The sequence below is a fragment of the Canis lupus genome, chromosome 17 (assembly GCF_011100685.1).
Source record: "Canis lupus familiaris isolate Mischka breed German Shepherd chromosome 17, alternate assembly UU_Cfam_GSD_1.0, whole genome shotgun sequence".
Lineage (NCBI taxonomy): Eukaryota > Metazoa > Chordata > Mammalia > Carnivora > Canidae > Canis > Canis lupus.
Window position 1 is genome coordinate 30,206,897 of NC_049238.1, and position 26,016 is coordinate 30,232,912.

Sequence of the window (26,016 nt, forward strand, 5' to 3'; positions counted from 1 at the left end):
CCATGATGCTTTTCAAGTACTGTCAGCAAGGAAAATACCTTCGATTCCATAAGTGTTCACTGGGTGCCTGCTACATAGAAAGCACAATGTTGAAACATGCAGGGGCCAGGGGCTCACAGTAGAAGGAGACAGAAAACACAACCGTGTAAGAAAAATGCCAGCTGGTAGGTACACATGATATACTCTGCTCGTTCCAAATGGGAGTGATATCGCCGCATCTTATGGAGAGGTCAGGGGAGGAGGCCTGAGACACAGGCCTTGAAGTATGTGTAGGAGTCCAACAGACAGGGAGGGGAAAGGAACAACAGAAGCTAATGCTCAGGGAGGAGAACAGAATCTGTGTAAACAGCAGTGAGTCATCCAGCTCGTCTGGATTGCAGGATGTATGTGAGGGAGCAGTAATAAGACTCATTTTCTGGGCTTGCTCTTCACCTTGAACTTCAGTCTATGAAAGATTCATCACTTCTGGTTTATCCTGAGGAGACCAGACTCCCTCTGTCAGCAGGCGGGGCACCTGCCCCGGGGGCAGGGGGCCGTGCTGCTCGTGTGTGTGTGTGTGTGTGTGTGTGTGTGTGTGTGTGTGTGGACAGGGATACACACCAGCCGCCATGGTTTCCTCGCTGAGGAACTTGGCCTGGCCTGTGAGAACTAGCGTCCCTGGCCTGGGGAGCTGACCTGGCCCTCCTCCTGGCCCCTGCTTGCTCTGCCCTGAAGCTCTGAGCCCCTGACAGAAGGCTGGGTCGGCTCTGCTTGTAGCCAGGGCCACTGAGAAGGCCACATCCCAGGGGGCTGTCTCCTCTCGGGTCCCAGAGCTCCTGGGGTGGGCAGCCAGCATCCCTTGCCGTCTGGCTCCAGGCGATGGCTACCTACCAATTAAGCCGGAAGATGTTTGCCCTTAGGATACGGTCTGAGTGTCAGTCTGAGGTTTGAAACAAAACAAAACAAATTCTGCTTCGCTGCCTTTTAGATTGTTGATTTCTGGTGAAGTGGCTTCTAAAAACCACACCAGGCTCAATTAGCCTTCCTGTGAACAGAAGTGAGCAATTTAAAAACTTGCTTTAGCTCTTTCCTCGTTTTCTTGCCCTGTGAAAGCGTCTGGCTCTAAATTGGGCCCCAAATGATCAGTATGACGCCTGCTACCCGTCACAGCTGGCTGGGGAGTTGTTGGGAAATGCAGATGCTGGGCTCGCTGGCTCACCCCAGGTCTGGTGAACCACAACCCCTGGGCCGAGAGAGAGGTCTGTGAGTTTTATTTTATTTTTTTTAATAATAAATTTATTTTTTATTGGTGTTCAATTTGCCAACATACAGAATAACACCCAGCGCTCATCCCAAGTGCCCCCCTCAGTGCCTGTCACGTATTCACCCCCACCCCCCGCCATCCTCCCTTCTACCACCCCTAGTTCGTTTCCCAGAGTTAGGAGTCTTTATGTTCTGTCTCCCTTTCTGATATTCCTACCCATTTCTTCTCCCTTCCCTTCTATTCCCTTTCACTATTATTTATGTTCCCCAAATGAATGAGAACATATAATGTTTGTCCTTCTCCGACTGACTTACTTCACTCAGCAAATACCCTCCAGTTCCATCCACGTTGAAGCAAATGGTATTTGTCATTTCTAATGGCTGAGTAATATTCCATTGTATACATAAACCACAGCTTCTTTATCCATTCATCACCTGCACCCCGATGTTTATAGCAGCAATGTCCACAATAGCTAAACTGTGGAAGGAGCCTCGGTGTCCATCGAAAGATGAATGTGAGTTTTATTTTTCATGCATCTCCCCCAAGTGATTGCTATGCACAGCTAGGGTGGAAACCAGGGCCCCAGGCAAATGCCTTATAACTTTTGGTACATACATTGCCTAGTCCTTGCATCCTAGAATTTCCAGCTGGGAAGGATCCTGGAACTCAGCTCCTTTAGCACTTTCTAAGTTCATGGGAGCAGGGCTGGGAGTCTAGGGACTGGGGCTGTAGCAGGCAGTGTGTCCTCAGTGGGTCTGACTGGAAAGCAACTTCTTGGAGCACAGAAGGGTGTCTCACTGCCTAAAGAACACAGGAGAGTGCTGGTCTAGTTCAAATTCCTCTTGGTGCATTTGAAGAAAGAGAACTGAGGACAGTGCTCAGAGCTCCTAGACCCACAGACTCGCTTCCCCTGTCCCGGCTGCTTTGGGCTGGCCTCTTCCATCTCCTGGCTTGGGGTGAGGATGGCATGTGTGAACAGATGAGGCACTTGTGGGGAAACCATGTGCTCGGAGCATGTGAGGTAATGTACAGTGTTTTGACTTGGATTTTTTCTGAGCCTTGCTTTAAGATCATGGCAACTATTGAAACCATAAAGCATCTTAGAATCATTGAAGAAAGGAGGGACCTTTTTCTCCCCTATAAGGAATTCTAAATTTTGGGGCTGGGTAAGGACAAATTCTCTACTTCCACCCCATTTTGAGCACAGCCTCCTTGTTGGATTCTAGTGCCTAGAACACAGGAGTCAGCTTCTGTCCCCAGGGGCTGTCTAGGCTGCCAGGGGTCACCAGGGATAGTGTAGGAGAAGGGAGGATGAGAAGCAGGGGCACAGGAGGCCCCAGTGGGAGGCAAGAGGAAGCTGGTTGAGTGGGTAAACAGAATGAGGGCTGTTTCCGTGGCTCACCAGCTCAGATTTCTGGCTGCACGTGCTCACCTGGCACCTGACACTCCACATGCCGTCAGTGAAGCAGATCCTTCATTGAATGATGCAAGAACTATGAAGTTATCTGCTTTACACCATCAGGAAGTCTAAGCATCATGCCTTGTTCCTACAAACTGTTTGGTGATTATATGAATAATGATGGGATAATGATGTATCAAGAGTGACACAGCAGGGAACCTTCCCATCTTCAGAGGAAAACTGCTCTTATACACGCTCTCCCAGGGAAACCTCCCTCTTCCAGAAGCCTAGCCTCTCTGGTTATCCGGGGCTGCCTGTTGACCCCCATTCCTCTTCAGCTCATTAGTCAGAGGCAGAGTTGTTCCTGGATAACACCCTTACACACACACACACACACACACACACACACACACACACTTAATCTGTTTACTTTCGGATCTTTGCCCAGAAGCCTCCAGAAGCCCAGACCAGGTCTTGGGTCCCAGGTCCAAAATTTCTATAGCAAGAATAGCCATTCTAATCTGAAACTTTTAATAGCATATAAATAAAGTGATCCAGGCTCCAAATGGCCTAGGCAAGGCCACCCTATACAGGGTTGTGAATATCACAATAGGTGATTGTTTTAAAGTGTTTTAATGAGTCTCAAAACATCCTACATAATATCAGCCTCCACTTTAGTCCTCCTGACAGGCTCCAGTAAATAACATGAGTTGACAGGAATAAAACAGCTTGCTCAGGAGTAATTGAGTGGAATTAGAATGAACAGACAAGAAAGAAAAATTGGTGCTTGGGTCACAAGGAACTTTTTGTTAGGAACGCCCTGGGGGATTTGGTGGGATGTGGTCCCGCTGACTAATCACCAGTATAGAAAGTTTACAGTCTCTCCACCATGCCAACGTCTTTAATAACTTGAAAAGCACAAGAGGTGGCTGTTAATTTCAAAGACAGTTATATGAAGCTTTTATTGAGTGTGGCGCAGAGTATATAGTTAGCAGCCTGTGAGATAATGAACCCTTTAAATAGGGTTTTCAAAAAAAAAAAAAAACAACCCTGTTTTATTTTTGCTTGAGCCAAAAGAACAGCAATTTTCTCCTGTTATTTGAAAGTAGAAAAATGTCTACAAAGTAGGATTTCTCCATTGGACATGAGAAGGGCAGCTTTCTCCATCGAGGGCATCTGCAGTGCGGTAGAGCCACGCGCGCATAGATGGACGGAGCTGACATCGTCGTGCCATCGTCCTGCCTCTGCCAGGAAGAGCGCAGGTCGGGAAGGGAGGGGTCACGGGTACCATCCTAGTTGCCCGGTGAACACTGGCTCCTGGGCCTCTCCCCTCACCCATCACAGGCCCCCAGATGTCACAAGGTGGGTAAACCAGAGACCAAACCAGTGGCTTCTTGAGTCTAAAGAGAAAAAGAGAGGCCCCTGGGTGGCTCAGTGGTTGAGTGCCTGCTTTTGGCTCAGGTCGTGATCCTGGGGTCCTAGGATGGAGTCCTGCATGGGACTCTCCACGGGGAGCCTGCTTCTCCCTCTGCCTGTGTCTCTGCCTCTCTTCTATGTGTCTCTCATGAATAAATAAATAAAATCTTGAAAAAAAAAAAAAGAGAGAGAGAGAAAGAACCAACCCATGAAAGAAGCAGGACTTTGCATGCTTCCCCAGGGGCACTCTGGGGGCCAGAGACCACAGGGGAGGAGCAAGTTGGGCAGACATTGCCTTTCCAGACTTAGAACCATTTACGATGGCCTGCTTTGAACTCTGCAAGCTGTAGGTGTAGAATGGATGAAGTGAAGAGAGCAGCTGATGGGCTTCGCATCTCTGAGATGCGATGATGGGACCCTCCTTTACCCCCTGGCAACATCTCTGATTTGATGCTTTGCTCATTGTCCCTCCCTCCCTCCCTCCCTCCCTCTCTTTTTCCCCTTCCCTCCCTCCTCCCTCACCCCATCCTGCTGGGTGAAGAGACTGAGATAGAAATGTGTCCAGCCCACTTTGGAAATCATCTGCTGTTCCCTCACGCTGCCAATCTTGTATTCAGTATTCATTAACCCCTTGCCAAGAACAGGGCTTACTAACGTGAGAAAGGCAGGTGTGGCTCCCCGTCCCCCCACCCCCCACCCCCCACCACAACACAGGGGTCCTCCACACCTCCACACCCTGCAGCTGACAGCAGTCAGGGACAGTGCTGGGGAGCAGGGCAGGCGCTGGCCCACCTGCAGGACCAGATCTGCAGCTGGCCTTGCTGTCTTCCCCCTTCATTCCCCTCTGGGTGGGTCATGCCAGCAATGGCTTTAACCATAGGGCTCCCCGGGGCTGAGGAGCAGTGGGACCAAGTCCTACTGACCAAGGACTAAAAAACGAAGCAAAACAAAACAAAGAAACAGGCCTTCTCTAAGCCAGGCCTGTGGAGCAAAGGAAATAATGTAAACAGAGAGATTAGTTAAAGGAAAATGAATTATTTCCTGCCTCAGCATTGGCAACCAGCAGAATCTAAGACCTTAATTCAGTCTTGTTGTTAGCAACATACGCTTTGGCTTCACTCTAATTTTTTTTTTTTTCTTTTTAAGACACACGTCTGTCCCTCACATGATCTGGAGGGTTTCTCCATTTCCAGGAATTTATTCTGCAATATGCATTGAGTCTGACCTCTTCCTGAGCTGTAAGTGTTTGTTAGCCCGGGAACACCCCTTCCAGAAGCTTCTGGGATCCAGTGAGCCCCCAAGGAAAACTCATAGCCTCACTCATTTCTAGAGTTTGGGAACGTGCTGGGAGCTGTGTCCGTGGGTGTCTGGAATGCTCAGGAAGGCGGTTTGTTGGCCACATTGTATTGGAGTCACTCGCAGATTCCTGCGGGCCTAGGACGTATAAAGAAGCCAGAGAACAGCCTTGTTTTAGGAAAAGAGAGAACTGCTTCTTCTAAAGCTGTCAGGAAGCAAAACAGTTTCTGGGGGTCGAACTTACTTTTCCACAGTTTCTTAACAGAGGCAGGGATGTTTGAATGCACTTTTAAAGTGTTTATGCTCTAATTGTTAGTGATAACCAGTCCTACCAGGGTTCTAGAAGCACCTGAGAATGAGTCTGAATGTGCATTGCTGTTCCCCATGTCCCGCCTCCAGGAAACGTCTTGTGTGGGACCTAGGAATCCGGATTTTTAATCCTGGGTGATCTTCATGCAACCGGTGCAGCACCACCACCCAGGAAGTGATGGTGAGTGCGGTCACCCAGGGGCTGCCCACAAGGCAGGGAAGCAGAAGGAGCTAAGGTTGAGATGTTCTAGGGAAGCTCTTTCTCAGGAAAGGTGATCTTGGGGTTTTGGTGAGGCAGGGGTGAGGGAAGGCTGAGTCCCGGGGGGTCCTAAGTCCAAGCCGAACATCTCCTCGTTAAGGATGCCCGTTAGCTGACTGGCCACCCTGGGTAGCTTACTGTGCTCCTGGTGGCCCCTGAGATGCGGTCAGAGGGAGGACGAGTGCTGGCAATGCCAGCGTGTGGCAAATACCATTGCTCGAGAACACCAGTGGGAGTCCCTGAAGATGTCCTGTGGGTCACACTGAGTCCTAGGCCAGGCTCAAGCGCTGGGTGTTTCTGGTCAGCCCGAGGTTCCACAAAAGCATCTCCTTGTGCCTTCAGTTCAGACCCTCCCCACCTGGCACCGTGGCCTCTGCGGGTGTCCACGTGCTTGCTGCGCAAGGCTCCCCGAGCTGCCCGGGGCCCACACCAGCCAGGCTGCTAACGAGCCTGCTCCAGGCCGTTCCTTCGGATTGGAATGAACCCCTGCAAGAGGCTGAGAGGCCGGAGGCATTCCTGGCCTTGGGGGGAATCTGATCTCCCTTAGAAGCGTCTGACTGCGAACCTTCTGGGCCAGGAAGGAGCTTACTCCCTGACGTAGAGCCCACTTTTCCACAAGGAAAGCAGCACCTCTCAGCTAGTATCCAGGGTTTGCTCTTTTCAATGCTAAAACATAGTTAAGTGACCATTCGGAGCTTCTCTTCTGGCTAACACGGGGCGTGGGTGTCTAAAGTGGAGAGGCCACCTGTGCCTTTCGACCTGAGTGGGTCAGAGCCACGGCTGGGATCCTCCTTGGCCTCTGCGAAGATGGCTCTGTACCACCAGGTACCCGGGAAGCTGGGGACAACGCAGTCCCAGTCCATCAACAACTATTTACTGAGCCACTGCCATTGCCAGACATTCTTCTGGAATCCTTGTCTTATGAATTAACTTTTAGAAAAGTCAGGGACTTTTTGAATTCTAAAAGTTATGAATTAACTTTTAGAAAAGTCAGGCTGTATTGCAGACTTTATTTATTTATTTTTGAGAAAGAGAGCAAGTGGGGGGGAGTGGCAGATGGAGAGGGAGAAAGAGAGAGGGGCAGATTCCCCCGCTGAATGAGGAGCATGCCGACGCTTGGCTCGATCCCACAATCAATCCTGAGATCATGACCTGAGCCAAAATCAAGAGTTGGACGCTTTACCGATGAGCCACTCAGGCGCCCCTGTAATTGCAGTTTTATAACTGACTGTGATGCCATGCGACCCCCCCTTTCCATCTCTGGCACTTATTAGACTCAGCATGGTGAGTCTGGCTATAACATTTTCTGGAAGATTCCAAAGACACCTGGCTTAACACATCCCACCTCCACACCCAGCTTTCATGAAGTTCTGTCTTTAAGGTGGACTCATCACCAGGAGTCTGGGGCACTAGCAACCCTATCTAGTGATGTTGTGAGTGTGACAGGTTAGTTCCCTGGATGGAGTCTGGGTGTGTTGAAACTCCTCTTCTTTGGAACCTAACAGCTATAAGGTTTGTGTAGTCAGGGAGATTGTGCCATCCCAGACAACCAATGAGGGAGCTCTGAGAGTCAGAGAGGCACTCATCACATGTGTTCTTTGTATCCTCAAAACCATCCAGACTCCAGAAGAGAAATGCTGAGATTGTTTGAACTTAGCCAGGGCTTTGGAGATGCTTCTTCCGCCCTCATCCTGACAAGAGAGCCTTGCCCTGGCCCTATGGCTGCAGCACTGGGAAAGACATCCCGACCAAGGAGCCTCCTCATGCTCCCTTGGTTCTAAGTCTCTCTTCACAGCCTTCAGACTGGAGTGGGTGGTAGGCAGCTCCAATCACTCCCTTCACCCTCCATTCATCCATCCATCCACCAAATACTGATTGAACTGCTACTCGGGGCCTTTGGAACCCTCCTGGTGGCCTGCTACTCCAAGTGCTAAAGACACACTATGGGGAAGAAACTATCAAGAGGAGGCCAGGCTGGCTAGGTCAGGCCCTGGGAGATCATGCAGCAGGGCATGGGTGAGGCAGGCAGTGCTCAGCACCAGAGTTTGGGTGGTATCCAGGAAACCCTCAGGCGGTGGTGCGGTATGGAGAGGAAGCTGATACCATGGAGCTGCTGGGGGGTGGGGTCACAGTGACCGGGAGAGCTGGTCTGCAACCCTCCTCTGCTGAGCAGCTGCCCCACATGCTCGGCTCCGCCCTCGTGCCCAGTTCACAGTGGTGCAGTTCATTCTCTGAAGATGTTAGGGAGATCATAGGAGCCTGGCTTTTGGGCCTTGCCCTAGAGATTCCTCTATCTGGGGCATCCCACAGGTATCTCCCATAACTAGGAGGGTGGGGCCAGGGCCAGGGCTCATGCCCCAGAGCCACCCCTTCTGAGAGCTGGTGCCAGAGGATCCCAGTCATTCCACAGTGTGGGGCTCCATTTGACCCGGATGGGCCCAGCGCTTCCTCCTCAATGCATGCTTGTCTATCCCTAGGACTAAGTGGAAGCCTTTTGGATTTCCCAAGTATCCTCTCCTTCTGTTTCATAGATTCACATGGAGAAGGCTTTTTTTTTTTTTTCATAAGGTTGTTTACAAGGCAGATTAAGGCTAGACTCAAACCGGAAAATCACTGAATACATTGGTACCAGAGAGCTGAAGTAAAAAGCCCTCGAGCTGATCCTGACATTCTGGTGCTACGTCACTCTGATCAGGAAAGGAGGCCGGCAAAGCAGTGGAGAGCCTGTCTCCATGGCCTGGCGGCTTTGATCTCTGGGGAAGTGGTGATTAGTGCAGACAGGGTGTCATAGGTCTTGATTCGTCCATTCAAGCTGGTGACTGCAATTTCCCCATAGATACAAGCACAGAAAAGTCAGTAAGTGTTGGGCTGAGCTTTATACAGCTGTCTCCTCAGAGCAAATCCAGCTGTGAAGGAAGATTGCTGGACGGGCCTCAAGACAAATGTCTATATACCCTGTGCTCTCAAGTCCAGGGGGAAAGCTTGTCAAGGTATCAGCCGGTAACCCATGACTGGTCTTAGGTAAGGTCCCGTCAATGGGCAGCAACTCCTCAGGTCAAATAAGGATAAACGCAACCTGGTCTGAGAGGGTTTCCTTCATCTGCCCCCAAAATACCACTAACCGGACTGCAGACAGCTCTCTCTTAACCTGGGACCTCTGGCTTCTCTGGTGGTTGAGTTGATGTGGTGGAAGTTCAAACCTCTACACCAATCCTTCCTTCACATCCCTGGATAATTGCCTTACATTTCTAGGCAGACAGTTGAAATTCGGTCATGGTTTTATTTTGTAGCTTTTGGCCAGCAAATGTAAAGGCGGCACCAGTAAAGCACGGAGTCCACAGAGTTTGTGGCAGGACTAGTGGGACACAGACACAGTGGGATGGGGAACGAGAGTGGCCACAGGTTCCAGCGACAGTCCAGTTCTCCTGAGACAGTCCCGGCTTACACCTACTGTCCCATTCAGTTTCCGCTTGCTTCTCTCCAGCCTTCCCTGTTTTGGTGATGAATTATAGAGCCCCTGGAGGGGAGGTCACTTCCCAGGCCCAGGCTTTGTTTGAAGGAATTGATGTTCACAGACCCCTTTGATTTGGGTGGAGGAAGCCTCTGTGCTTAGGTGGGTGAGGTTGAGTCTAGGAGCCCAGTCTTGAGTCTTCTCTACCTTCAGGCACCACAGCCTGAGCCCTAGACTGGGTGAGTCAGGCTGAGGGGCTCCATCGGTGAGGCATTTTATGAAATTTGGGGTAGAAGATTGGGGTAGAAGATTGGGTTACCAATCTTCACACTTGCGTACTGACTCAGGGGCAGCGCCTGACAGGCTGCAAGAGGTGCAGCAGCCCAGTGGCAGAGAAGCAGGTTTTGTCATGGGGCTCCAGCTCTCTCCCTCCCAGGGAGTCAGCACGAGGCTCTTAGTAATCCCGAGGGGAGGCTCTGACAGCAATTATGCAGGCAAGGGCCAAGAGGCGCTGAAATGTAGGTGTTCGTGTTAACATGCCTCACTGATGACATCCAACCGGGGAGGCCTGAGAGCACTGACTCACTAGGGAAATAGGTCCTTTGGTAAGACCTGACACAAATGTTCTGGTGCATTTCACTTCTGGACAGCTAGTACTTTGTGATGGGCCCTCCCTTTTTGGAACCTCCCTTGGGGGTACTCCTCTCTCCTATCAGACAGCAAGCTCTCTCAGGGCAGGAAATTCATCTTTGTCTCCCTTACAGAACCTAACCCCACTCTGTTTCAGGGGTGCTCAAGCAATATTGGTTGAACCAATGAATGAAAGGCCCTGAAATGTGTGGACTAATTCTCCAGCTTGGCAATAGCTAGTGAAACTCGAAGCCTGAACTTATCAAAAAAATTCATAAAACTAATTCATGAACCACCCTGGCCCTTTAGGCTCCCCTTTAGCCAGGAAATACTGATGATCTTGATGTGCCCTTTCTGTGCACTGTTAATTGACTGGATTCTAACAAAGAAAATCCCCTCCTGGGATGCCTGGGTGGCTCAGCAGTTGAGCGTCTGCCTTTGGCTCAGGGCATGATCCCAGGATCTGGGATTGAGTCCCACATCAGGCTCCCTTCGAGGAGCCTGCTTCTCCCTCTGCCTATGCCTCTGCCTCTCTCTTTCTGTGTCTCTCATGAACAAATAAATAAATCTTAAAAAAAAAGAAAAGAAAAGAAAATCCCCTCCTAACCATGATTTTTTTCTGAGGTAGGATCATGTTATTATGTAATGAAGGTGTGAGAAGGCAAGAGGCCCGAGAGAGTATTTACCTTACTCGAAAAGCTTTAGACTCATGTTGAGGGTTTGGTTTAGAGACCCAAGTCGACATCCTCCTTCTGGGAACCCACTGGGCTAGAGAGCAAGGAGTGCAGGTCTTCAGCTGCCATGTTGGGTCTGTATGGCTTCCAGGGGAATTGGATACTTTTTAATGACACATATTTCCCTTATTTAACCACACATTCCCTGCACAGATGGTATTTATGCTCAGGAGATGACTCACACTCTTTGTCAACATACCTTTCTATATTAAATACCCCCATAAGTTTATACTCACTGGGCTTCAGAGTAGACTGGGCGATATTAAAAGATCCTCTTCTTTTTCTCTAGGAGGTGTGTGGCTTTTGAAATTTACCCCCAAGTGCCCCTTTCTGTAGATTATGACTTTGTGGGACTTCTCTATTTCACATCTGAGTTTAAAGCCTAACTCTACCACCTAACTAGCTATGTGATCTTGAGATTCTTATTTTCTGTGCTTCCATTTAATTACTTATAAAATGAGAACAATATTACTGATTCCCTAATGTTGCTCGGGAAATTAAATGGAGTTGTGGCACAGGAAAGAGATTGAAGAAAATTTTTTTGAATGAATGACAAAAGCAATAATAGAAATATAGAAAATTATCAACCAACCCCATTGTATATGACCACTGTTTATGTATCAGGAACAGTTCTATCTTGAACACATACTATCTTAGGGTAAGTGAAGGGATGGGGATGCAAACCTCCATCTTGTGGGCATCAAGATCATGCTTTAAACTTCTACCTGAATTGCCTCTTCTATACTTGTAGTAAACTCCTTTGTCACTAGAGACTCCTTGGGAAAGAATGGAGAGATACTTTAACTGTGGCTCCTTTTAATATAACTGGGATTCTTACACTTTTATAATTTACTGAGTTTAAGAGGAAGACATTCCTATGACATGTATTGGCATGAACAAAGATCTTGTCGTCTACCTTAAGGAATCAATACCAAATATTGGAATCAAATACCTAGCATCTGTTACCTGTTACTCTGAGCAAAGAATTCATCAGGCTTATGCTCCAGAAATAACTTTACTGGGGGTGGTGGTGGCAGGAATCAGTATTCTATTGCCTACTTTCTGGTTGGTGAAAACTGAAGGACATAATGACAACTCTACATTTTGTGCAAATAGTAGTCTTCCTCTTCTCGTTGTTGGAAAGCATTTCACTATTCTTGGGTACAAGAATAGTGTTCTGGTGGCTTTCAATGATTTTGGGTTCTGGTAGCTTTCAATGATTTTGAATTCATCCAGTGTCACTATAAAAGAGTGTACAAATGTTTGCTTAGAACTATGCCAGATCCTGTGTGGTTGCTTCACACAATAGTGGTCCTGGCCTTTGTTGTAGAATCAACATAGGAACTATGGTTTATTATTAGATTACTATGTTCTACGGGCTATTCTAGAATAGCTTAGGTATATTATTAAAGTCAGGGTAGGCTAGTTTATACTGCAACAACAAAGACCATTGAAGTCTTAGTAACTAATAATAAGTTTACTTCTTGTTCTCATGAAACGTCTACTGCAGGTTGGCTAGGGGGCTCCGCTGCACATTTCTTCATATGTCAACCCAGAATAAAAGAGCTTCCACGTATTCTATCTATTGCATTGCTAGCTGCCATTATAAGCTGCACTGCTAGCTTACAACAGTGTCTTATACTGGCTATTAAGTCTTTCCAACACAAAATCCTTCTACTCTCATTTCACTGGCTAAAGCAAATCATGCAAATATTTCCAACTTCAAGGGGCTAAGGGAAAGCATCTTACCATGAGCCTAAAAGAAGGAAGGTAAGGGGGCAACTTGGTGGCTCAGTGGTTGAGCGTCTGCCTTTGGCTCAGGTCGTGGTCCTGGGGTCCTGGGATTGAGTCCCACTTCGGGTTCCCCGTGGGAAGCCTCCTTATCCCTCTGCCTATATCTCTGCCTCTCCTTCTCTGTCTCTCATGAGTAAATAACTAAAATCTTGATAAAAAAAAAAAGGAGGAAGTTAAGATTTTCTACTGAGCTGCACAAATAACCAACATACTTACACTCTTTATCTTAAACCTCATCACAGTTCAAGGAGGCAGGTCTCTTATCTTCTCCATGTTATGGATGGGGAAACTGAGAGTGGTTAAGTAATTTTCCAAAGGTCAGACAGCTAATGAGTGGAAGGACAGGATTTGAACAGAATGACCCGTAGCACAAAAACAGCCTTCTGCAGGGCTCCAGAACATATGGGGCAGTATCCTCATGGACTCATTTTTCTCTACCCCAATGAGCTTCTCTACTTTTGGGTTTTCCTTCTGTATTATCTTAGTCCTAAGACATAGCTGAAATGTACAGCCCCCAGACATCTTTATAGCATCCGTACTTGTATGATCCATGCAGGCTTCACAATGCCTTGTGCTCAGTTCAGCTCTGGTGAAACAAGTCCATGAACGGAATTTAAGAAGAGTGGCTCCTTGTGCCAGAAGTAACCTTAGAAGGTGATCTTGAGATACCTCACTTTATAAGTAAGAAGAGTCTTGCTTTTTATCCAAAATCCATGACCTGACTTGCAATTCAGAGTGCTTTGATTGGTGGGACTTTGCCCTCCTATTTCTATGCATGATATCATATTTTAAAAAGAAGAAAAAGGCATGGAGTATAGCCCTTGTGGGCAGGCTATGATGTGCTTGAACTTGAATGCAGCTATACCTGGGGATTAGGCCAGAGTGGAGGTTTTAGTAACCTCAGAGTCTGAAATTTCAGAATCCCACCTCTAGAATTCTTACAGACATTATCAGAAAATCTCCCTGAACTTTCCTAACTTTGCCATCCTGAGACCTTAAAGAAGGTATACATACAAAAATTGTATGTTTTGAGATCCAGAAAAGGAAAGGGGGGGGGGTGAGGGACATTGAAATTGGCCACTTTAGCCCTGGCTAAGACTCTTCTGGCATAGGCCCCAGGGATGAGCTTGCCTCTGTGGATTCCCAGCCGGGAAGTACCACCCTGGTTTATTTTCAGAGGTGGAAATTCAAGCAACAATTATCTCCTGTCACAGCAAATTAAAAACCCAGGCTCACCCATCCCAGGAGCAGGGTGAGCACAGCCCGTGGCCAGCAAAGGGCCATAATGACAGGCCAAGGCTGGTGCATTTCCTTTAAAGGCATAAGCCACTCATGAAACCCACAAAATAAACAGAGACATAAAAGTCCATAGCAAAGGCCCACAAGTGAGAGCAAGAGTCTCTGCCAAGATCAGAGAATGTATTTTGATTCTGTGGGGGATCAAGGATTGTGGCAATAAGAAGTGCTTGGTGGAGGATGAGTTTTGGTCTGTGTTTGAGATAATGGAGGAAGCTATTGTGTATGATACTGCAGAGGCCCTGCCTGTCACACATACACACACACTCACACACATGCTTGTACACATGCATGTATGCTCACACACATGAATGCATGTTCTCACACATGCATGCTCACACACTCACACTCTCATGCACACATACTCACTGCTATGGCTTCAAGCATGCTTCCACTCACTTCTGTTAGAATCTTCCTCCCTGCTTGGACTCCTGCCTCCCTTCCCCTAGATAGGGCAGCCTGGCCCTGCTGGCCCAAAGTTTCTGCTTAGAATCCTCCTCTTCTCTTATGTTCTGTGCCCCACCATATTGCCAGGAACCTAAGCAAAACTCGCCTCTTTGAAGTCACCTCAAGGACTGGTGCTTCTGACCTTCATCACCCTCCCCTTGCAACTCCTTTCTGTAACTGTGTCTGCTGCTTTATGTCAGTGCGGACTTGTTATGTCAGGTTGTTGGAAATTACTTTGGGCTTTGTTATGGTATAAGGTCTACAGGAGTAGAGATTTTTTATTTTTCCTTATATTTGTGCCTGATATGTTTAACTTTCAAAAAGTGTTTTCATATCCATCATCTAATTTTGCCTTCAGTATCGCCTGGTGAGGTAAATGGGTGGGCAAAATCATTCCAGTCACCAATGGGAGCTTATATGGTGAGGTGGCTAAGAACTTTGGCTTTGGCTGGGCAGGTTGCTGATCTCTGTAAGCCCCAGCTCTCTCATCTCTAAAACAGGGATAAAAATAGTTTCTACCCATAGGTTATTTTAAGGATTAAATGAGCTAACACGGGGAACATGCTTACCTCACGCAGAGAAAATGCCCAGGAAAATTGTCATTATTTCAATGATGATGGAACTTCAGCTCAGAGAGGTTAATATCCAAGGGGTGGCCAAGCATGGTGGGAGAAGCAGAGGGGTTGGAAGTAGTGAATTCCTGTTCTATTTGCCCTGTGTCTTTGGGCAAATCACTTTGCTTCTCTGATCCTCAGCTTCTTCATCTCTTAAATAGGAATCATGTGATACATCATGTATCACACGTGTCACATCATTAATCAAAAGTACATTTGAAAGCCTGTTGTAAAGTGTGCCAAAAATGTTCATTTATTAATCCACCTAAATTTCTGCAGTAGGTCAGGGCTGGAACCAGATTTCCTTACCCCTGGTGTCCTTTCTAGTGGTCTGTTCTTTCCTCTGGAGCACCCTCAGAGCCTCCATAAATGCTCCTGACTGCCTGTGGGCTGAACAAGTGGGCTGCATACCACAGCTCTAGGCACCCAGCGTTGAGCGACTGAGGTCCCCAGCCTGCCACCCCTCCCTGTCTCCTGCCTGGTCTTTATGGGTGTAGGAGTGTGTAGAGAAAGCAGAACTCAGAACCAGTCATTTCAGCTGTCCCTGACTCCTTTGCCTTACTTCTGCTGTTGACGAATGGAACAAGAAAGAGTAAGAGAGAGAGTGAGTGAAGTAGATCCTAGGACATTACGGACAATGTCACCAGGACTCAGCCTAGGAAGGGGAGGGAGGAACCTTAGAATCTACACAGCCACTTGCACCCCAGATTGCAAAGTAGGCTTCACAGGTGGATTGTGACTCACATTATCTATCTCACTTTACTTACATATGAGCTAATGAGCAGGTGAATGTTTTACTAGCGTTATTCCCATGGCCTGCAGATTAATTGCTATGAAGCCAACTTCTTTTTCAGATTGCAGGGAGGATGTGGTCTATTCTCTACTGCATGAATCACTTCAGTCTTCCCCCTTGTCCTTAGGCAAATTCGGGCCAGGAACTGCCAGGTGACCTGAAAAGAACACCACGGCTCCTCTTGCTTGGAGAACAGCTTGCTCTGGATATTTTGCTTTGATTGTCAAGTTGTTCAGGAATCCTCTCAAACCCTTCAAACCAAAGTTCCTTTGAAACGTTCAAGTTGATCCAGGCAGGGTCAGGGCTGGAGTCATCAGTCCAGCCTTTCCTGAAATACCTTGTTTTCATCCTCCCTGTGTCTGCTCTCCTTTTCTAAGCCTTATTTGCTCCAGAATGACTGAGGGGTCTCTGAGATGCTGATTGGAGGAGGAAGAGGCAAGCATGCTCTTGCCATGTGGCCAAAGGGACTGGTGGGGGTTGAGGATGCAGAGATTTGGTCCCAGTCTTTACTGCCGACTCCCAACTTGACATTGGGAATATTCTCAAGACCCTCTATCAGGCATATATGGTCTCGTCCTTTATTGGTTAGAAAAATGAGGTGGTAACCAATGAGACTCTGAACCTGAGTCCAGGATATAAGATCACACGACGTTCATTTGTCCAAAGAATTACGTGTCTTGGAATAGGTCTTCATGAATTCATCAGATTTGTAGTTCCCTCTTTAGTCAAAAAGACCAAAGATGGTGAAGGATAAAACATAATTTAAAGGAGAAAGATGATGTCAAGAGTACCTTTTGTACCTGTTTCAGCATCTATGCAATTTTACTGACACTTTACTGCTAGGAATCAGTCATCTATTTCTGCATAAGAACCTACCCCTAAATTTAGTAGCCTAAAATGAAGATCATATATTTGCTCAGGAGTCTGTTCTTGGGCCAGGCTCAAAGGGGCAGTTTCTCTATTGATCTCACCGGGTGAATTGCTGCAGTGAATTGGCAAGTGAAGGGTTGGGGAGCAAAAGAAATGACAACTAAGGGGCTGCCTGGTTGAGCTGGTCCAGTCCCATGTCTGGTGCCTCTGTGGTGATAGCTTGAACTCCGGGGGTGACTGGAGTTCTCTCTCCATGTGATTGCTTATCCTCAAGGAGACCAGCCTGGGCGGTATACATGGGGCTCTCCAAGCACCAAGAAGGTGAGATCAGGCACTTGAGGTCTAATGCCACTTCTGTAACATGCTATTGATCAAAGCAAGTCACATGGCCAGCCCAGATTCAAGAGGAGGAGAAATAGGGTCAATCTTTTATTGGAAGGGAGGAGAAGTTCACACTGCAAAGAAGCATGCATGTAGGGATGGAAGAAATTGCTGAGGCCATCCTTTGAATCTGTCACAGTTGCTGAGGCTGTATTTTATAAATATAAATAATTTATATAAATTATAAATATAAATTAATTTATATAAATTATAAATTAGTTTATAATAATTTATAAAATTATTCCTCCTACCCTTTAGGAATGGCCTGCCCCACCATGGCAAGGATGGATGGAAACCCCAATTCTGACTTTCTCTGGTTGAGTGAACTAGGGTAAATCATTTAAGTGGGAATACAGAACGAGCATTTCTGGGATGCCAGCTCTGTGCAGGCACTATACATACATCATCTTATTTAGCACTCAAAACAACTTTTCTGTAAGTCTTATTCCCATTTTCTTACTAGAAAGCTAGTGTTAAAGAGATCTAATGACTTAGTGTCACTTGGTTATATGTGATGGAGCTGGAAGTTCCTTCATCTGTACAATGGGAATCATGAAACTTGCCACCAGCACAGTTGGGAGGATAAAATGAGACCCTGTATGTGGAAGTGCCTGTGAAATCCCAAAGCACTGCACACGTCAGTTGTAGTTTTCATCGAGCCAGGCAGACTTCTTTGGAGGAAAAGGGGTGGTCTAGGAAGGCGCCAGAGCCATCTGAGCCAGACGCCAACTGTTATGTGTCTCTCAGCTGCTATTTACTTTGGCTTCAGACCAAATCTTCTATCCAGTGCCTTTAGCAGTGATGGACAAGAAAGAACCCTGTGGGCCAGGTGGCGAGCCAGGGCATGCCACAGGTGAGGACACAGGCTTTCCCCACAGCTTACTCTCCCATTGGAAGAAGGGAGAGACAGAAGCAAGGCTCCAGTTGCCTTGGTGTTGTCCTCAACTGTTAGGGTCAGGAGTAAAGAACTGCGTGTTTTTAATCAACTCAAGGTCACACATACCCTTGAATTGTTCTAAGCTTACTTTACCCCAGCTCTGCCTTTCACAACTCTCTTCTCAATTTCTTTTCACTTCACTTTATTTGAACCTTATTCCCTTTTAATGAACTCTTCCACATCTTCAACCCACTGGTTCCTTCGCCTCATCTTATCAGACACGTGAATTTTTGTGACCTAATCCTGTGGCCAGGAGGCAGGGTCGGTTTCTCTAGGCTTCTCACGGCATGGGTACCACTCACCCATAGGCAAGATCTCCTGCTTAGAGCTTCCTGCTGCTCAGGTGCACCACGTCCTCGCTGCCCTCCTTGCTGCTGTGATCTGCCCACCTCTTGTCAGTTACTACCATCATTCTTGGAAGATTCTGGGAACTCACTCACACCTCCCTGCCATGACCAAGGACAACTTCAGCACATGTCTTACCTTCAGAGTTCCTTAACTTTTATAACCCCACTGCCCTTCACCTATTCTCCATGATAGCTGGATACAAATAGTGAAAGGCCTTGCATGGGGAAGAAAAATTAAAACCTCCCTGTAGCCAAAGATGGCAGAACTAGAATCTGTGGGAAGATATAAAAGAGACAGGTTTCAGCTCTTAATCAGAAGGAACTTCCTACCACAGCTATCCCCTGGTGAGAGAGGGTGCTTTGCATGTTTACTACAGAAAGTGTTTGCCAAAAGACTCTGGTGCAGGTAATAAAATAAAAGTCAGATTTGGACCAAGAAATCTGGTTTTGAGTCTTGTCTCAGCTCCTTACCAACTAATGGAACCTGGTTAAGACTCAACCTTTCTCAGCCTCAGTTTTCTCATATTTAAAAATGAGGACTAATAGCTATGATACTGGGTCACAGTAAAAACTAAATAAGTTCGAGAGTGCGAAACATAACTAGAAACTAGAGGATACTCAACAAATATCACTATAATCCCTGGAAGACAAAGCACATGAGACTATGACTTAAATCCATTTTTTTGTTGTTGTTGCTAAGCCAAAAATGAAAAGAGAACACAATAGTGGATTTTATTTATTTATGTATTTATGTATTTATTTATTTATTTATATGTATGATAGTCACACAGAGAGAGAGAGAGAGGCAGAGTCATAGGCAGAGGGAAAAGCAGGCTCCATGCACCGGGAGCCCGATGTGGGACTCGATCCCTGGTCTCCAGGATCGCACCCCGGGCCAAAGGCAGGTGCCAAACCGCTGCGCCCCCCAGGGATCCCCACAATAGTGGATTCTGATAGACTAAGATGATCCATTGAACCTATACATCTATTTTCACTCTCTCTCAAGATCTTAAATTTTTTTTAAAGGCATAAACCAACAAGAGTGGAAAAATGGGAAGATCGACAGTGGTAGCAACATTGTGGAAGCAATAGCAGTAAATCCGAGAAAGCTGAATCCTTAGGCAGCTGTGAGAAAGTGGAAAGGGAACCCAATGTATCCCACCAAATTTATGAAGCAATTAGTGTCCTGGCAGCCAGATCTTCACTCTCCAGGCAAAAGAATAGACATGACTTCCCTGGAAAACCTGTCCAGCCCAAGAGGAAACCTCCCAAGATACTGACATTAGGGTTCCAAGGAAACTACAAGGAAGCTAACATTCAACCAGGGCCACTGATGTTTTAAAGCTTCCAATCAGATTTTTAGAGCCTTAAACATGTAAAGATAACTAAAGACCATCACACAGATGAGGAAAGAGAAAGCATATGAAAGAGAAAGCAAAACAAGTTTAAAAAAATAAAGCAATTTAGAGGAAGAGGAGACCTTGTAAGGAAGAAAAGAATGTGTGAATGTGTGTGTGTGTGTATCTTCTAACTCAATGTCAGTATCTTTAGGGAGATAAGATACTGCAATCACAAAACAGGTTAAAAAAGAAACATTCCTAGAGAAAAAATGATTTCTTAGAAATTACAAATATGATAGCAAAAATGAAAAACTTGGCAGAAGTGTTAAAAGATAAAGTTGAAGGACCTTCCAGTAAATAGAGCAAAATATAGGAAATAGGTGAGAAAATTTAAGAAAAGTAGAAAAAGACTCTAAGAAGTTTAATATGCAAACTATAAGAATCCCAGAAAATGAGAGGAGGAAATCAAGAAAAAAAATTTTTTTTCCCCAAATTGAATGATAGCTAGACAAATATCTACACACATATATACAAACTTTCCAGGACTGAAAGATATGAGGGTCCATGTTGAAAGGACACAAGTGCCCAGCCCAGTGAATAAAAATAGACCCATACCAATGCAAGTCATTGTGAAATTTCAGAGCACTTGGGATAAAGTTAAAATCCTACAACATGCTTTCAGAGAGAAAACATGCTTACGAAGAAATAGGAATCAGAATGACATCATCCTTTTCAGTGGCAATGTTGGAAGTTAGAACTGTGGAGCCAATGCCTTCATAATTCAGAAAGCAAAGGATTTGCAACCTAAAATTTTACACGCAGACAAATCATCAATCAAGGCTAGGACAAAAGGAGGACATTTTCAGATAATCTTGGATATAAAAAAAATGTATTTCCTCCTCATCCTTTCTCAGAGAGTTATTGTAGGATATACTCTACCCTAATGGGGGACTAAACCAAAGAAGAGGAAGGCATGGGGTACAGAAAAGAGGAGATCCAACATAAGAAAGAGGCCATGGTATTTCCAGGATGATATGGAAGCATGACCCAGGACAACTGCTGTGATTCAGCCATGAAGGGTAACCAGACACCATAAATGGGTTAGAGGGCTCCAGGACATTTCTCCAAGCTAACACTGACCATGTGATGCGTTTAAGCAGACTGCCAGGAGATTTGGACGACTGGTAGAGAGTTTGAGATTGCATTAGCATAGTACATAGAAAAATAAGCAAATAAAAGGCAAAAAAATACACGCACACACACACATACATATATCTGAGATAATTATTAGCTCCATGGAAAATAAAAAGTTGTTCATGAAAGAAAACTGAAGAAGCTTCAAATGGCTCAGCTGTGACTATTTACATAGTAAAAAGTTGTTCATGAAAGGAAACTAAAGAAGTTTCTAAATGGCTCAGCTGTGACTACTATTTACATAGTCATAAAAATATAAACACTGAATATTGATCTCACTGAAACTATAATAAAACTGCAATGGGAGGATGGGGGAACTGGAAAGGTATGTGTTGCGGGGGAAGGGAATGAAAAAGAACTAAATTCTCTATCTCCTATGGCAGGAAGTCAACCAGTAAAGCCCCAAAAAATGAGAAACCAAAAAGTAGCAATACACTTGTGCTATTTAGAGTTATATGGAGAGTCAGTCATCGAGTGGAAAATAATTGCCTCTAAGGAAGGAAATGTGAAAGTGGGGGACTGATAATTTTTGTAACCAATCTGGTAGAACAGTTTGATTCAATAAAATACTACATTTGATTAGAAACAAATTAAAAATGATTAAGTGGTATAAATGATTCTCCCTGCCATCCCATTTATAAGGTTGTTTGTGCCTGGGGATAAGAGTGAGACCAGAGACATGGATCTACCGACTTCCCCACTTCCCACATGCCTGTCATATTAGAACTTTCAAAGATGATGTTACCAATACCTAATTTCACCCTACTTTGGAACCTAATGCCTGCTTAGGATATGTCTACTCTTTATGAGAAGGGCTTCCTGGCTTCAGTTAGAGGTTGTTCTATATGACTTCTCCAGTTCCTTCCAACTCTCAGACAGGGCACAAAAATATATAAAACCAACCAAAGTTACACAAGGAGTAGGAGTTGATGAAGCATTGAAGTGGCTGGAGCCAAGGAGAGGTCAGGAAAGGCTCCTTGGAGGAGGCATTCTGCTCCTTGAAACAGTATACCAGCCCATCTTATTGCTGCATTAAATTAAAGAATGTCTGATTTGATTCTCTTTAATGTTTTCCTTTTCTCCATGTAACTGAGCACCCAACGTCACAGAGCTGAAGGAACTGGTATTTTCAGTACTCAGCATTGAGGCATTATATAACGGGAGAAGTATGTGTCCACTATCTAGCTGGTATACCTCATGATAAGGAGAAGGGTTCCAATAGAGTCAGTAAGAATGCCAGATGGTAAGCAGCAAGTGCATAAACAATAGGACTCAGGTTGTTTGATTTTCTTGGCTATATCTTTCACTCAACTTCCACCTGCCTCTGTTGGCTACCAGTGGGACTACCAGAAGCCACACGAGAGCAATCTCCCTGGCAAGGCAGATGCAAACAAGAGATGAGGAGACACAGGACTTGAAGTTGGTTCTTTGGCAAAACAAATAGCTTGTGAGAACCTCATTCCAAGCGTTAACATATCTTGTGCCAAAAATGCAAAATGCCAAGTGAAAGAAAAGCACTAGACTTCTCAAGGGCCCCACTGGAAAGCCCTCATAAACCTCATTCAAACATGATTGCTCTCATTATCACCTCCCCACATGTTCAGGACCCCTCCCCACCCTCAGAGGAGCACTCAGGTTTCTTTTGGGCTGTGATCCAAGCTCAAGAAGGCTTGCAGAACAGCTAGTATGTGGAGCACTGATTTAGGATGCCCCATTCTCTAGTTGAGCCACCCCCAGGAGATGGCATTTATGTATGAACATGAGGCCCCAAAACACAATTTGGAATAGGCTTTGTTGTCACGATAAACAGTTTTCTTTGGGACTCATTTCCACAAAGCTGCAGCTGTGGTGGGGAGACACTACACAGTCAAGTTAACAAAATCTCTCCATCCTATTTAAGGAAGAAAACAAATCTAATGAGGTATTGCATAGGCGGGTCCGTTTAGATCCTCTGGGAAGCGGACTCTGAGATAAGAGACAGCAAGTAAGGGATTTCCTGGGAGGTAAGCCTATGAAAAATGATGGGCATCTTTCCCTGCGTTGGGTAGGGAAAATCTTCAGAAGGTGATACAGATCTGATACCTGAAATGAAAGGGGGAGAGGAAGTAAAATTGGGTGAGGAAAACCTCAGGTGAACCCAATGGAAACTGCAGAACAAAGATTGTCCATTAGAAGAGTCCCACATTGGACAGAAATGGCTATGCCCTAGTGCATCCCCTCCCAAAGGCTCACTCATAGCCAGGGGGGTGGGGGAAAGGGGGGCAGCAGCAGAGCATGACTTCAGCTCCAAAGTTGTGGGTGGAACCCAAAGGCACTGAGATGGAGGTTGCCTGCTAACTGTACTTCACACAGCTGAATGTCAAATTCTTTCTCGAAGGAAGTATAAAAGCAGCTTGGCTGTCACTGTAAGGATGACCATAAAATAATAAAATGCCAAGACATTCTGAATTTACACATTAGGCCAAGATTTAACTATGTGGAAAGAGTATTGCAAAACACTATCTAGAAGAGAGTATACTGAGCTGATTGAGGTTGGAATGATTTAGCTTTCTATTCAGCTTTGTATGATCATCTCATTGATTTACTATTTTTTGATTTAACATCAGCAACTGTTTACAGATATTCTGTTATGTACCAAGCACTACACTTTGTCTCTATCCACCAAGAGTTCACATTAATGCAATCAAATGATTAAAACAACACATGATAAGGACTAATGGAAATGTGTGTGAATTATTGAGGAAGCTCAGGGAAAAGAAAGGTAAAATTACACAATAACTTAGGCACTTTTTTTACCCTTGCACAGGAGTCCTGCCATTCTACTTTAGTTTGTGTGTGTTGCTTGGGTGTGCTTCCGAAATGGATTGGAGTAGATTGGGCAAGTAAGTGTTAACCAACTCTAGAGCAGAGAGTTCTCTGTTGAAAAAGAGGTCAAGATTTCAGCTACTAAATTAAGACCATACCAGTCTAGTTGTAGAAACTGAAACACCTACTCCATCCCAATCAAACTGGACCTTAACCCAGGTGGAAAAAGCCATGCTGATTTCAACCATGGAAATAGAAAGATTTAGGGGCTCTTGGGTGGCTCAGTCAGTTAAGCATCTGACTTTGGCTCAAATCATGATCTCAGGGTCCTGGGATCAAGCCCCAAATAGAACGCAGAGTCTGCTTCTTTCTCTGCCCCTCCCCTTGCTTGTACTCTCTCAAATAAATAAAATCTTGAAAGAAAGAAAAGAAAAAAGGAAAGGAAAGGAAAGGAAAGGAAAGGAAAGGAAAGGAAAGGAAAGGAAAGGAAAGGAAAGAAAGAAAGAAAGAAAGAAAGAAAGAAAGAAAGAAAGAAAGAAAGAAAAAGAAAAAAAGAAAGAAAGAAAGAAAGAATCATGGGCTCAGAGACAATTTTGTCACCTGAAAAGGCTATGAGACCACATTTTCTCATTGGGATTTCTTTTCTTTTTGGTCACTTGACCCGATGCTCAGGGGTATAAATATTGACCAAAGAGTTCACATATTCAACCACCCCTTGATGTGCATTGTTCCAGAGTGGGGATCTCAATATGGTAGGCACTGGGGGGATGGAATGGGGTATAACACACGGCTCCTGCTCTTAAGGGGTACATAGTACCAGGTCCTAAAAAAATCCACCAATTCTTATGAAGCTTTCCTTGTTTCCTGTAGGACCCTTTCTGGGATTCTCTGATAGCTCTGATCACATGACCTCAGACTATCTGAATCTATTTCCTCCTGGACGGAGGCTATCACCCTGAGCTTTACAGCCTCCACAATGCCTAATCATTCGGTCCGTAGTTTTGCTACTGGTATTTTGCACGGACTTCACACTGTGGGGCCTTAATACTGCCTGAAGCCCTTACACCTACCTGACAAGTGAGCTGGACCTCCCATTATCCAGACGGGCACAGATTGGGATCAAAGCTAATCTTGCTGCAATCCATATTAATGTGCACTTATCTGCAGGGGCTCAGCCAGCAATCGGTGGCATTCTCTGAAGAACTGTCACGCATTTCTTGAGATGTTGTTATAACAACAGGGAAAAATAGATCCACTGTATGTGCACTGATAGAAAACTGACTTGCAAGTGCGGAGCAACTTGTGTCTTAATGCAGAAAAAATATGCAAAAATGTATCATATTCTATTCCTCAAGCTCACTCTGTGTTTCCTTGCTCTGGAGGGGGAGAACTGGAATTCTGTTGTGCTTTCTTTATTCTTTTTCTTTTTAGCACATGGCCTTTATATTTTAGCCACAAATCACCCCATCTGTAATAGAGGCTCTATCATGACCCACACACTTCGTCAAAAGTAAACCTCACATTCTTCTTCTAATTGATGCTTCCCGACAGGTCAAGGAAAATGGTGTTGTTTTCATAGTGAAGTCGCAGTCATAAATCTCCTGGGATTAAGACTCTCGAAGCAATCCAGCATGCTCATATCATCAGGAGGACTCCTCCAGGGTCACCCACTGGGACAGAGACAGAGAAGGAAAGATTGAGAGAGAAATTCCTTTTAGAAAATGCAAATGCTGGAGGAAGACAGCATATTCACCAGCCTCTGCTCGATGTTGACTAGTCTGCTGGAATCACATAAGGCAGGTCCAAATCTAATTTTGCATCTAAACAGCAAGACACACCTCTCAGATTTCTTTTTTTTTTTAACTCGCCTTATGATCCCCATCCTGGTGCTTTCTCCCCCTCTGCTCCATTTGTTCATTTTTAACCTAGACTCCACAGTAATGGGGGAGACAGAGCGCTGGGCCGGAACGAGAGAGAACCAGGCTCAAATCCGTCCTTGGCTGCTTTCTGGCCACGTGACCTGCGAGGGCTCTCAGCCTGTTACCACAGCTGGAACTGAGAAAATAATAACTTCACAGGGTTATTGGGGGAACCAAATGGCAGAACATATATAAAAACGTCTGGCACCGAGGCCCTTAATACCGTCCATCAGTCTCCACACCCCTGATGAAATGTTCTTCTGAAAAGGGTTCACTCCAGGGGTTCCGCTCCCTCAGGATGGGATAGCTGATTTGTGGACCAGTTGGCTGCGATGGCCAGCTAGTAAGGTCCAAGGTTGGGTGGAAGCCACTCAGCTCCACTGCAGTATTGACTGCCATCTACCTCCCCATGGAACGCATGCTAGACGGTTCCACAGAAGTAAAAGGACTCATTTACTCTCCTCTTTTCACTTTTCCTCTATTTAGAGGGCCTGACATTGTCCAAAGGGAATCAAAATAGATAAACTTGCTTACATAACTGA

At 45.6% G+C, this 26,016-nt stretch overlaps 1 long non-coding RNA gene across 1 annotated transcript; it reads left to right on the plus strand.

Moving 5' to 3' along the window:
* LOC111090430 lies at positions 1–26,016 on the plus strand. The gene is made up of 4 exons (XR_005371867.1): positions 1–164; positions 5,205–5,296; positions 5,754–5,844; positions 25,107–26,016. It is a non-coding gene; the product is annotated as an uncharacterized LOC111090430 (long non-coding RNA).